The sequence below is a fragment of the Acomys russatus genome, chromosome 3 (genome assembly GCF_903995435.1).
Source record: "Acomys russatus chromosome 3, mAcoRus1.1, whole genome shotgun sequence".
Taxonomy (NCBI): Eukaryota; Metazoa; Chordata; class Mammalia; order Rodentia; family Muridae; genus Acomys; species Acomys russatus.
Window position 1 is genome coordinate 48,193,712 of NC_067139.1, and position 12,626 is coordinate 48,206,337.

Consider the following 12,626-nt stretch of genomic DNA (forward strand, 5'->3'; position numbering starts at 1 on the left):
GAATTTTATCGAGGCCTTTTTCAGAATCTAATGAGGTGTGTGTGTGTGTGTGTGTGTGTGTGTTTTCTTTCAGCTTGTTTACATAGTGGATTACATTGAGAGATTTTTGTATGTGGAACCACCCCTGCGTCTCAGCCAGGGAAATATTAATAAAATATAGCAGGGAGCCAGAACTCTCACTCCCAATCAGACCCAATCTGCTTCCAGCATCAAAAGACTACAACTGGTATCTTAGATTTATACCCAGAGCTGGTAATCAAAAGGCTTGCCTCTCTGCTCTGTGGTGGAAGAGTAGAGAAAACTCTCTACAGTGGAAGATTATGTTTGACTCAGGGGTCTCATAAAATAATAACCAAAACCAGTTTTCAATGAAAAAAATCCTCCATGGGTCAGAGATGGCTTAGTCAGTGAAATGCTTGCAATGAAAGCATGAAGATCTGAATTTGACATCCATCAACATAAAACCCAGGTACAATAGTAAGTTTCTGTAGTCCAAGTACTGGGGTGTCAGAGATAGGGGAACCCTGTGACTTGTAGTCAACTAGCGAGGCCGAGTCAGCAAGTTCCATGATGGTCAGAGACGCTGCATTGAAAACTAAAGTGAAGAGCAGTAAGGAAGACACTAACACATGGTCCTGTCCTTCACACACATGAACACACATGCAAACCATCCATCAGTATTAGAAACAAAAATATCTTAAAGCTCAATGACAAAAGACAGCAGCAGCTACCAGTGCCAAGATGGCAAGGATATAAGAATTATATGGCATGGATTTTCAAATAATCAAGACCCAGAGATCAGAGAAAACCTGAGAAAAGCAGTATCATCTGGACGTGACAGGACCACTATAAGCTATGGCATCTATGGTTGACTGCACAGGACCTGTACAAGGTCAAGATAGTCAGTACTCTACATGGAGTGGAGATGAGCTCATTATTCCTCACCCATAACTGAGGAGCTGAAGACAGATGACTTCTGGGAGAAGAAGAGTCAGTTTACCTTTAAGAATTGCCCAGGGAGGGCAGCTAAGCTGCAGTAAGTGGGTGGTCCCTCATCCATAAGCATGTGGGCAGCACAAATTAAACTCTGATATATATATATATATCATATGTATTTTCTTTATTTCTCTCTTTTATTTATTTGTATATTTATTATATAATACATTTAAATATATAGCTATATATTAAAAGGACATGAAGTGGGAAGATGGGGGGTGGATATGGATCTGAGAGGACTTAGAAGGAGAAGTGGGGGTGAATATGATCAAAGTACATTGTATTAAACTCTCAAAGATTAACAAAAGTATTATATTAAAAATTAAAAATATTTCTGAGTGTGGTGGTACGTGCCTGTAATCCCAGCACTTGGGACTTAAGAGGCAGGTGGATCTCTGTGAGTTCAAGGCCAGCCTGGTCTACAAAGTGAGTCCAGGACAGCCAAGACTACATAGAAAAACCCTGTCTAAAAAAAAGTTAAACTATTGTATTAAAATGTTTTATAAGCACTCACCCAATAATGAATACATATGTTCAAGGTACAATTTTTAAATACTGTCAGCAAAGAAACAGAAGATTACTGAATTGCCAAGTAGAAATTTATAAAATAATGAAAACTTTCTCAACAGCAGAATGGGAAAAAGAGAAAATATTCAGGAAATTGAAGTAAAACAACATAAAATATACAATAAAAACATTTGTTAAAACATAAAGCCTTGAGAGGAACCTGAGGGACTATAAAAATATAACTACAGCTATAACTTAGTCATATCACCATAGTCCTGGGAATAAAAAAGAAAGAAAAAAAAACAGTGACTGACAATCCCCCAAATTTAATACGAAACACAACTTTATTAGTGCCACAGACTGGAAACACTGGTACATACCAGCACATACTCAAAGTTGAGCTGAGTGTAGTAATGTTGACTAGTTTTATGACCACTTGATATAAGGTAGAGTCATGTGTGAAAAGGAACCTTCAATTTTAGAAAATGCTCCCATCAGATTGGTCTATGAGGAAGCTTGTGGTGCACTTTCATGGTTGATGTGGGAGGAAGTGTTTCACTCTGAGTGGTACCTCCCCAGGTCCAATTAGTCCGCATGGATGCCACAAGAAAATAGCAGAAGCAAGCCAAGTAAACAGAGTAAGCAGCGCTCTTCCATGTCAGCTGCATCAGCTCCTGCTTCCCAGTTTCTTCCGTGTTTGAGTTCCTGCCCTGACTTCCCTCAGTGATGGACTATAAGGTGGAACTATAATCTGAAATAAACCTCTTCCTCCACATGCTTTCGGCCATGATGTTTCATCACAGTAATAGAAGCCCTAACTAAGACAATAATGAAACTTCAAAAGTGAATAGAAAGAAACAATACACGGCTTGAAGAGAAAGAAAGAAACACTGTCGATATATACCTCATCCAAAACCTTGGAGATCAGAAGGAAAATCGGACATTTTTAAAGTAATAAAATAATAATCAATATTAAATCTTCTAACACATGAAAATATCCTTTAGGAGTGAAGAGGTCTACAGTGTAGTGGTATCATAACGTTTGTGGGGATAACCAACTGATTTTTTAAAATTAGATCTGAGTTTTGCTCCACAGGAGAGAGCTTATGCATGTAGTCAAATTCCCATGGCTTGAGAGGTCATAAAGGTGAATCTACTATTTTATGTTGTGAATTTGGCACATGGTCAAACCGACTTAAGTATTTATGTTTATAATCATAGACTAGCGCTGTCCTCAGCCATAGAAGAGGCCAAAGCAGAGAGGCATGGTTGATAAAGATGTGGTGAACACTTGACTGTTGGGTACTCTGTACTAAACGAGACATACATATCCCTGTTCCCTGGATCACAGAACATTGTGGAAGAGGAGAGGGAACGAATGAAGGAGTTATGCCACAGGGAGGAAGCTCATGAAGCGCTGCCTGTGAGCACGATATGGTGTGCTATTCAAGAACTCACAGTGATCGTGATTGGCTACACAGGGGGCACACAAGACTGAACCAGGAAACACTCAGCCACAGATGGGGGAGGGCCTCATGGGGTCTGTTCCACCCAGGGAAGCTGGTGACTGCTTAAGGATGCTGGGGGTTAGGAAGTCATTGTCTTCAGGGGTGGAGAAGCAGTGTGAAATCTTTTGAGAGCCTATATCTTTCCTCATGCTGTCACCTCTGGGAAAAAAAAGGAAACACTGAAAGAGGAAGACTCCTTCATTGCTGGTGGGAATGAAACTTGTACAACCACTTTGGAAATCTATCTGGCACTTTCTCAGAAAACTAGGAATAGGACTTCCTCAAGACCCAGCTATTCCACTCCTTGGAATATACCCAGAAAATGCTCCACCACAAAACAAGGACATATGCTCAACTATGTTCATAGCAGCCTTAATCATAATAGCCAGAACCAGGAAACAGGCTCAATGTCCCTCAGTTGAAGAATGGATAAAGAAACTGTGGTACATTTACACTATGAAATACTACTCAGCTATTAAAAACAAGGAAATCCCGAAATTTGTGGACAAATGGATGGGTGTAGAAATGATCATGCTGAGTGAGTTAACCCAGAAGCAGAAAAACTCACATGGCATATGCTCATTTATAATTGGGCACTAGTCCAAAAGACCTGTCCCATGAAAGTCTTCACTTACCAGGAGACTGGGATAGATGTGAGGACATCCTACTGGGACTCTAGGTAAGAGAAATATAGGAGATGGGGAAATAGAAGGACCCAGAGGGTCCTAGACACCTACAAGAAGAACATCATCATGGGTGGATCAGGGCCCATGGGGGTCTGTTCAAACAATTGCACTAACCAAGGACAATACAAGTAGTAAACATCGAACCCCTACTCTGATCTACCCAATGCACAGGACATTCTCCACAGTTTTGTAGAGAGTGGGGACTGACTCAGACATAAACTCTGGTGCCCCATATTTGACAACCTTCCCTTGGTGAGGAGGCCTGATGGCACTCAAAGAAAGAATAAGCATGGTACCAAGATGAGACTTGATAGCCCATGACCATATAATGGGGGAGGAGGTCCCCCTCGGTCTTAGACCTAGGGGAGTAGAATAGGGTGAAAGCAGGAGGGAGGGGAGGAGTGGGAGAATACAAATGATGGGACAACAATTTAGTTGTAATCTGAATAAATTAATAATATTAAAATGAATAAAAGGAAGCACTGGCCCAATGGAGATAAACCACGGTTCATCTGGTAACCCAGCACTTGTCCATGTCATATACATAGGACTCTAAAACAGTACCAAAATCAGCTGCCAAACTTTCTGGCCTGCCCAGTGATATAGAAAATCATTTGTATGATTTTTCAAAATGAAATGCATTCTAAGAAAAAAAAACAGAAAATCTAGACATTTGCCAATGAAGGAAAACTAAGATAATATAACTTTAGGAACTTAATTTTGCTATTTGTGATGAAGCATACTATAACCCTGGAACTTGAGAAACTGAGAAAGGAGAATACCTGTAAGTCATAGGTCAGCCTTGGGTACATAGCAAGATGGAAACAAACCTTGAGCAAATACAAAGAGCCTGTCCCAAACACATGCGTGAATGGAGAGAAGAGGAGAGTGGAAGGAAGCAGACTGACTCATTTGCAGTGTATTACACAGCTTTAAGTTTTAAGGTTCTGTAGTGGTCATAGAAAAACAGGAATCAGTGGAACAAAACAGAAAATCCCTAAATGTATCAAAATGAAACAAAGAATTTAATAATTGTTTTTAAGGGTATATTTTAGCCATTATCAGTGTGTACATGTGCGTGGGTCAGCACTCATACATGACTGTCAGAGGACAATGTTTGAAAGACAGTTTTCTTCTTCCACTGTGAGTTCATAGGATTTAAATAAGTCCTCAAGGGAGCAGGACAATTGATTCATTTTATTATGTCTATTGCATATAATGCCATGCGTGCTATATCCAAAAGATATGTTGTAGCAATACATTCACTTTTCAAATTTTCAACATTAAGTAATTGAAAATTTTTCCAACAGTAAATAGCACAATAGGAGCACAAAGTAAGTTCAGTTTTACAGGAGTTGAGCGTGAGTTGTTGATGTATAGGAAAAGTGTATTGTAACTAGTATTTAAAATTTAAAACCACAAAGGGATAATTAAGCACTATGTTTACAACCTTTTGTCCTAAAGTGCAACTCAAAGAAAAATTATGTAAAAGTAAAATATACTTTTAAATGGAATATAAAGATAACATCCATGAAATAGCACTATAGTAAAACAAAACAAAACAAAACAAAACAAAACAAAAAAAACCTCTCCCAATGTCAGGGTGACACCAAACCCTTCTAATTGCAGCCCCATCTTTAGAGCCTAGTGTTTACTATTATTTTGACAAAGCTTGTTTTTTACAAAGTTGGATGAATGGAAAGATAGCCTTTACAAAAAAATGGTCCTAGAGCAGTGTACATCCATCCATGCTTGGCAAGGGGTAGGGACAGGAAGAAGGTATTCCTAGACCTCATATTTTATAAACAGAAACACTAAGATTTTGAAACTGTAAGCCAGCACCAATTAAATATTTTCTTTTATAAGAGTTGCGTTGGTCATGGTGTCTCTTCAAAGCAATGGAAACCCTAACCAAGACAGAAGTTGATACCAGGCACTGTGGTATTCCTGTGAGAGGCCTGGCCATGCTTTTGTTTGGAGGAATGTAGATTTTGGGACTTTGGAATAGGAAAGCAGTGGAATGCTTTAAGTGGGGCTTAATAGGCCATCCTAGTAGGGGTATGGAAGCCAGTAGGAATGAGGGTGATTTGAACTACGGGGACCTGGCTCATGAGGTTTCAGAGGAGAATTTTAGTATGTTGTTTAAAGATCATTCCTGTGATAATATGATGGAGAATGTGGCTGCCTCTTGCCTTTGTCTATTGAGTATGGCTGAGGCTAAAGTGAAGAGATTTAGAACAGTTGCATTGACAGGGAATTCTCAAAACAGCCTAGCATAAATTCTCTCCTGTGGGACATTCTTATGAAGAATATCTTGACCAACTTAGCAAACTGAGAAAGAAAAACTAGAAAATAGTTCAAGGATTAAAAGGGCACCAGGAAGTGGAATAAAGCTAAATCCTGTGTTCAAGGAGATAAACAGATTAAAGATACTAAGTGGAATTAAGGGTGTGGTGACCTTGGGGCAAGATTCCATCCAGCTAAGCTTCCATCTTGTGAAAGGCATGTTCCCCAAGGAATGGTGCTACTGATTCTAAGTTTACACTTTGCTTGCAGTTGTACAAGGGACAGCTGTAGTATATTAGGCATTATTATGACCTGGTTATTGTTTGTGCATTTGCGGTTGTGTGAGGGATAGTTGTATATGTTAAATGTTATTATGGCCTAGTTATTTTTTCATTTAGACATAAGGAGATATGAGTGTGTGTCAAATTGACAAGGGGCGGATTGTGATTGTTGTCAACTTGGCTATATTTGCAGTGAACTACAGTCAAGAAGTAGAGGTCACACCTGATCCAGATCTTGAGGCCAGAAGACACAGGCTTTTGATCTGAATCTTGATGTGGTGTGGCATAGACTTTTGTTCCAAATCAACATATGCCTTTAGTCCAGATCTTGAGGCATGGTGTCTATCCTTATAAAGATCTATAATGAAAAGGAATTAAAGAAAAGCTTAGGTCCAGGCATAATGGCACACGCCTTTAATCCCAGCACTCAGGAGACAGAGGCATGCAGATCTCTGAGACGTGCAGCCTGGTCTACAGAGCAAGTTACACGGCAGCCAAGCTTAGGCAGTAAAGAAAACCATCACAAACACAAAGCTAGTGAAAATGTTATTGAACAGGGGGGCCATGTTCCAGCCCCAGCAAGCAGCAGAACTTAACAGCTTCAGCCACATGGTTCTGGCTTTAGAATCAAGGATGGAATTTCCTTCTGTGACTAAGGAAAGCCACTGAAGACAGGAATGGATCAGGTTAGCCCTGCATGAAATCCCAGAGACACCCCTGTGTGGAAGGGCTTGTAGAATCTCCCTCTGCAGCTGAGGGAAGTTTCTGAGGCCAGGTGCCTGTCATGGAGGCCTAAAGAGGCCATTGCATGAAGCTGTGAAGGCGAAGCCTGCATTGCCTTGGAGACCCCAAGAGGTTAGGGGTGCAGGCTGTTTAATACCTGTTGAGGAAAGCTGCTAAGTGTGTTGCAGTCAACAAACCTGAAAGCAACTGGAGATCTGAAGAACATTTTGACATCAGACATGGGGATTCAGAGTTTGGAGTTAGTCCAGCTGGTTTTTCAGTCTTGCTTTGGTCCAGTGTTTCCTCACTATGCTCCCTTCCCTGTGTTTTGGAACATTAATATATGTTTTGTTCCACGATACATTGGAAGCATGTGATCTGCTTTTTGATTTTGATATTATAGGGGGTTACAGTAGAGAATGAATGAAGCTCAGAAGAGACTTAGAACTTTTGAAGTTGGACTGAATGCATTTTGCGTTATGTTATGGCTCTCATCCTATAGGGGCCAGGGAGTGGACTGTGGTGTTTTGAATAGTTATGACCCCCATGGATTGGTGTGTTTAAAGGCTTGGCCACAGGGAGTGGCACTATAAGGAGGTATTGCCTTATTGGATGAGGGGTAGCCTTGTTAGAGGAAGTATGTTACTGTGGAGGCGGGACTTTGAGGTCTTAAATTCTCAAGCTATGCCCAGTGTGAAATATATACAGTTTCCTCTCTTTCTTTGTGGATCAAAATGTAGAACTCTCAGATCCTGCTCCAGCACCATGTCTGCCCAGACACTGCCGTGCTTCCCAACATGATGATAATGCACTAAACCTCTGAAACTGTAAGCCAGCCCCAATTAAATGTTGTATTTTATAAGAATTGCTTTGGTCATGGTGTCTCTTCATAGCAATGCAAACCCTAAGACAGACAGATGATAGACATCAGTGACAGATGATAGATTAGGTAGATAGATGAGAGATAGATGATAGACAGACAGACAGATAAGAATTTAAGCAGAAAGACTCAAATAGTATATACTCACTTGTATCTGCATATTAGCCCAAGGGGCATGTCCCACGAAAGCCTTCACTTACCAGGGAACTGGGACAGAGGGGAGGACATCCTATTGGGACTCTAGATGAGAGAAGCATGGGAGAATAGCAAAGTAGAAGGATCCAGAGGGTCCTAGAAACCTACAAGTAGAACATTATGATAGGCAGATTTGGGCCCAGGGGTTCCGCTCAAACTAAGGCACCAGCCAAGGACAATACAGGCGGTAAACTTTAAACCCCTAGCCAAAGGTCAGAACATTCTCCACAGTTGAGTGGACAGTGGGATATGACTTTCTCACGTACTCTGGTGCCTCACATTTGACCATGTCCCCTGGAGGGGGAGACCTGGTGGCACTCAGAGGAAGGACAGCAGGTTACCAAGAAGAGACTTGATACCCTATGAGCATATACAGCGGGAGATAATCACCCTCAGGAACAGGCATAGGGGAGGGGAGTAAGGGGAAAATGGGAGGGAGGGAAGAATGGAGGATACAAGGGATGGGATAACCAGTGAGATGTAACAAGAATAAATTAATAAAAAATAAAAAGTAAAAAGAATTTAGTAAGTCAGCTGAGAACATGGTAGTTACTCTGTTTTTGAGGATTGCAGTCGCAGTCAGCGGTAGTCTCTTACCGAGGGCGGCCTATGACTGGTATTTCTCAGTCCTCAGGTTGGTTGCCTCATCAGTCCCAATCTCTTGCTGGAAGTCCAGAAGTGTCCTGGAGCTCTGCTGATCCTGAGTCCTCAGTGAGAGCTTGAAACCTCTTGTTCTATCTCAGTGAAGGAATCAGCAGCTGTGGCAAAGTAACTCAACAGCAAGAGGGAAAGGCAAGGAACAAAAGGCAAGATGATCTTCCTTCTGCCTGTCCTTCTACCTGTACTGCTGCTACTGGAGGGTACCACTCAGGGTCACAGTCACTGTAGCTCTCCTCAGATGCTGAAGAAGACTGTCACCACTCTGCAGGTGAGGCCCCTACTTAGGCAATTCCAGTTTGTGGCAATTTGACACTAAAGCAAAGCACAGTAGACAGTTTATAAAAGGAAGACTTGAAAAGTGGAACCTCATAAGATTTTTGAATTTTTTCTTTATAAAAGATCCCCTAAGAGGAAGAAGGCAAGGTGCACCATGGGAGAGATATTCACAAAGCACCAATCAGACAAAGAAGTAACTAGACAATAGTAAGTACTTTTAAAAGTCAACAGTTTTTTTCCCCTTCTAATTAGAAATTGGAATAAAGACACACAAAGCTCCTATCACTGAGATCTGTAATGGAAAACCATGCTCAGGATAATTAGCCATTAAGGAAATAGATACTAAAGCTAGAATGAAACATCACTGCTTGCTGATCAAGATGGCTGGAAAGATAACAATGCCACAGTAAGTCAAGGATACAGGGGAACGCATGACTCACATTGCTGCTGGAAAACAAGGCCTCTCCAGATTACTGTAAACCCAAACAGACCACTGCAGTTAGATCCAGCAGTTGCACAGAGGGCAGGGCATCTGTCCTCAAGAAACTGAAATAAAGTTTATGCAATAACTCGCTCATGAGTATTTGCAGCAGCTTTAAACATAACATCCTGAACTACTAACAATTTCAATGTCCTTCACTGAGTGGACAGTGAACCAAACAGTGGTAGCTATGTAGTGTGGACTGTTACTCACCAAAAGAAAAAGAACAGCATTCAGGATAAAGTAGACAGAGATGAAAAATTCCAACCCCCGGGACTCTGTTCATATAACATTCCTGGCAGGGTGGGATTATAGAAATAGAGAACAGATTGGCCAAGGGGTCAGGGAGGGTGGAGGTGGGAAGAGTGAGGCTTGGGGAGACAGCTTGTGATCAGTCTTGGTCATGCCATTCACCATGCTGCTGAAGGTGTTGCCAGGGATGAAACTGCATAACAATCTATAATTACCTCAGAATTAAACATTAAAAATTTAAAACTGCATAGGACATTGGAAGGAAAGTAACTATTACTGGCAACAGTAACTGCAAGGGTAGTCATTATCCTGCTAGTACCAAACACTATTGCCTGGACGCAGACAGCCTGTACTCCTGCTGTCTTCCTCTGAAATTTCCCCCAGACGCTGTTATTCTTCCGTCCCTTTTCTTCTCGGTATTCAGTCAAATGTGGCCTCAAGATCCCTTTCCTGTCTCGACCTCCTATCAACACTGTATGTTCCCTCTTCATATTCAAGTTTTTCTTCTTGCTATTACTTGTAGTTCACAGTCCTGGTTTTATTGGCTTATGCTTCTCACGTATTCCCAGTAGGATGCGTACCAGAGGGCAGAGGCCTTGCTCAGTTTTACATCATTGTAGCATTAGCCTTGGCTAATGTCAAACTTGAAACAGGTGCTCAGAAAATATGTTTTTCGCATAACTTGCAAAATAAACTATTTGCACTGTATGGTAAAGCTGCAAAGGTGACTTAAGGATATGTATTAGTGCAAAGACAAAGTAAGGTAATATTCAAACAGACAACTTTTTTGGACTGTTTTAACAACTTCTGTAACTCAGCAAAGAAAACAACCAATCACCTTTTTAAGTGGGCAAGTGACTTGCATAAATATTTATACAAAGATACAAAGTAGGCAATAAGAAAATAAAAGGGAGATTATTTTTCCAATTGTGAGGGAAGTAGAAATCATAACCAATGAATCACTGCCTTATTAGGATGGTACTATAAAAATAAAAAAATAGCCAGGACTGGGAGAAATCACAATCCTCACATATTAGTAGCAGTTAAATGGAACAGTGGCTGCTCCTAGGGGCATTGCAGGTGTGTTGCTGTGTCACATGTATGTCAGTGGATGGCAGAGAGGAGAGAGGCTATGTCTGCACTGAGTGTTCTGACCTGCATTCCCTGGAAAAAGAACGCCTGAGACAACCAGCAGTCCAATGCCAGGGGCTCAGATAGGGAGCTAGCCTCAGACAACCACCAGTCCAATGCCAGGGGCTCAGATAGGGAGCTAGCCTCAGACAACCACCAGTCCTATACCAGGGGATTAAATAAGGAGCTAAGCCAGAGATTAGAAGAACCACAACTGGGACCACTGGCCGCAGGTGAGAGTGAGCCTAAAAGAGATGACTCTGGCTTGAGGCCATTCCGGCAGGCCGAGAAAGAACCAAGCCCAAGACGATCACCAGACTGGCACCATGAGGCCGAGACAGGGAGCTAGCCTAAGATGACAACCAGTCTGGTGCTGCACAGATCTGGGGATGAGGCAGACCATGCCCAAGATGACCCCTGCCCAATGCCACAATGCGTGAGCAGGGTGTAGTACTCCTGAGACCACTCCTGCAATGACCCCAGACACTCAGAGACCCCAGGTACCATTAAAAGTAGCAAGTAAGTGGTGAAGACATAGAAGAAAAAGAGAAACTGAAGCATGTGTGCACAATGAATTGGAACAGAACTGAACACTCAAGGGTAGTGAGAATGTGAATAGCTGATGATGTCACCAAGGACCATGGTGGGTGGGGTCCTGGCCTATCAAGCTACTTGGAGCCACATTTGAGTCCAAGGTCCTGCAGCAGCTGAGGTCTATTACACCAAATGCTAGGCTGATGTCCCTGGTCTGCGCTGCCACCCAGGAACATGTTGATGTCTGAGGGCTGTGCAGAACTAGCCCCACCCCTCACCTGGGTGTCTTGGGAGAGTTGTCCTTGGGGAAATGAGAGCAAGAGAGCTGAACAGCTCAGTTGCATGGTCCTGCTCAACCTTCACCACCTGTGGCAGGCAAGAGACTGGGCCCTGGGGTCATGAGAGCAAGAGAGCTATCATTACCCCTCATCAGCTGCAGAACTGGGGATATAGGGGCCTACACCTCACCTGGGTAGTACAGTGGAGCTGATCCTGATGCGGGTGTGAGTGAGGCAGCCCTAAAGGTGTGAGCATGGGAGAGCTAGCCCCACAACTTGCCTGCCATACAACAGCAAGGACAGGAGAGCAGTGTCTTCCTCCACCCTTGATCCTTACCACTTATGTCAGGTGGCAGAGCTGGCCCTGCTCCTCACTTGCTGCAGCACTCAGGGAGCTGGCCCTGCTCCTCACTTGCTACAGCACTCAGGAGAGCTGGCCCTGCTCCTCACTTGATGCAGCACTCAGGAGAGCTGGCCCTGGACCTCACGTGGGCAGCACAGTAAAGCAGCCCTGGATGTGGGGATTGCAAGTGAGCCGATCCCAAGGCTGTGATTCCAGGAGAGCCAACACTGTCTCTTGTCTGTTGGGTAATGGCACAGATGAGAGAGAGAGAGACCTCTTCTCCTGTCTCTCATCCCTAGCCATCTATGGCAGGTGGGAAAGCTGGCCTGGGGTCATGAAAGTAGGACAACTGGCCCTGCCCTAACCAGCAGCAACACTCAGGAGAGCAGGTGCTGAATCTCACCTGGGTAGCAGAGTAGATGTGGCCCTGGTTGTGGGCAATGCTGGTGAGTCGGCCTTGAGGGAAGATGATCTTGAGAGGTGGTAGGCTGACCCACTCAGATATATTTCAGGCCCAGATCTAGGGCTTTGAGTCGCCCCACCCCAACACCTACCCTATCTATGCACTACTGGAGCACATGAAAGGACTGGTCCTACAGATCCAAAACT

General features: G+C 42.9%; 1 pseudogene; it reads left to right on the forward strand.

Annotated features, from left to right (window-relative positions):
• The first annotated feature begins 10,789 nt into the window (after window positions 1-10,789).
• Window positions 10,790-10,889, forward strand: LOC127187288 (uncharacterized; annotated as a pseudogene).
• Window positions 10,890-12,626: the final 1,737 nt, after the last annotated feature.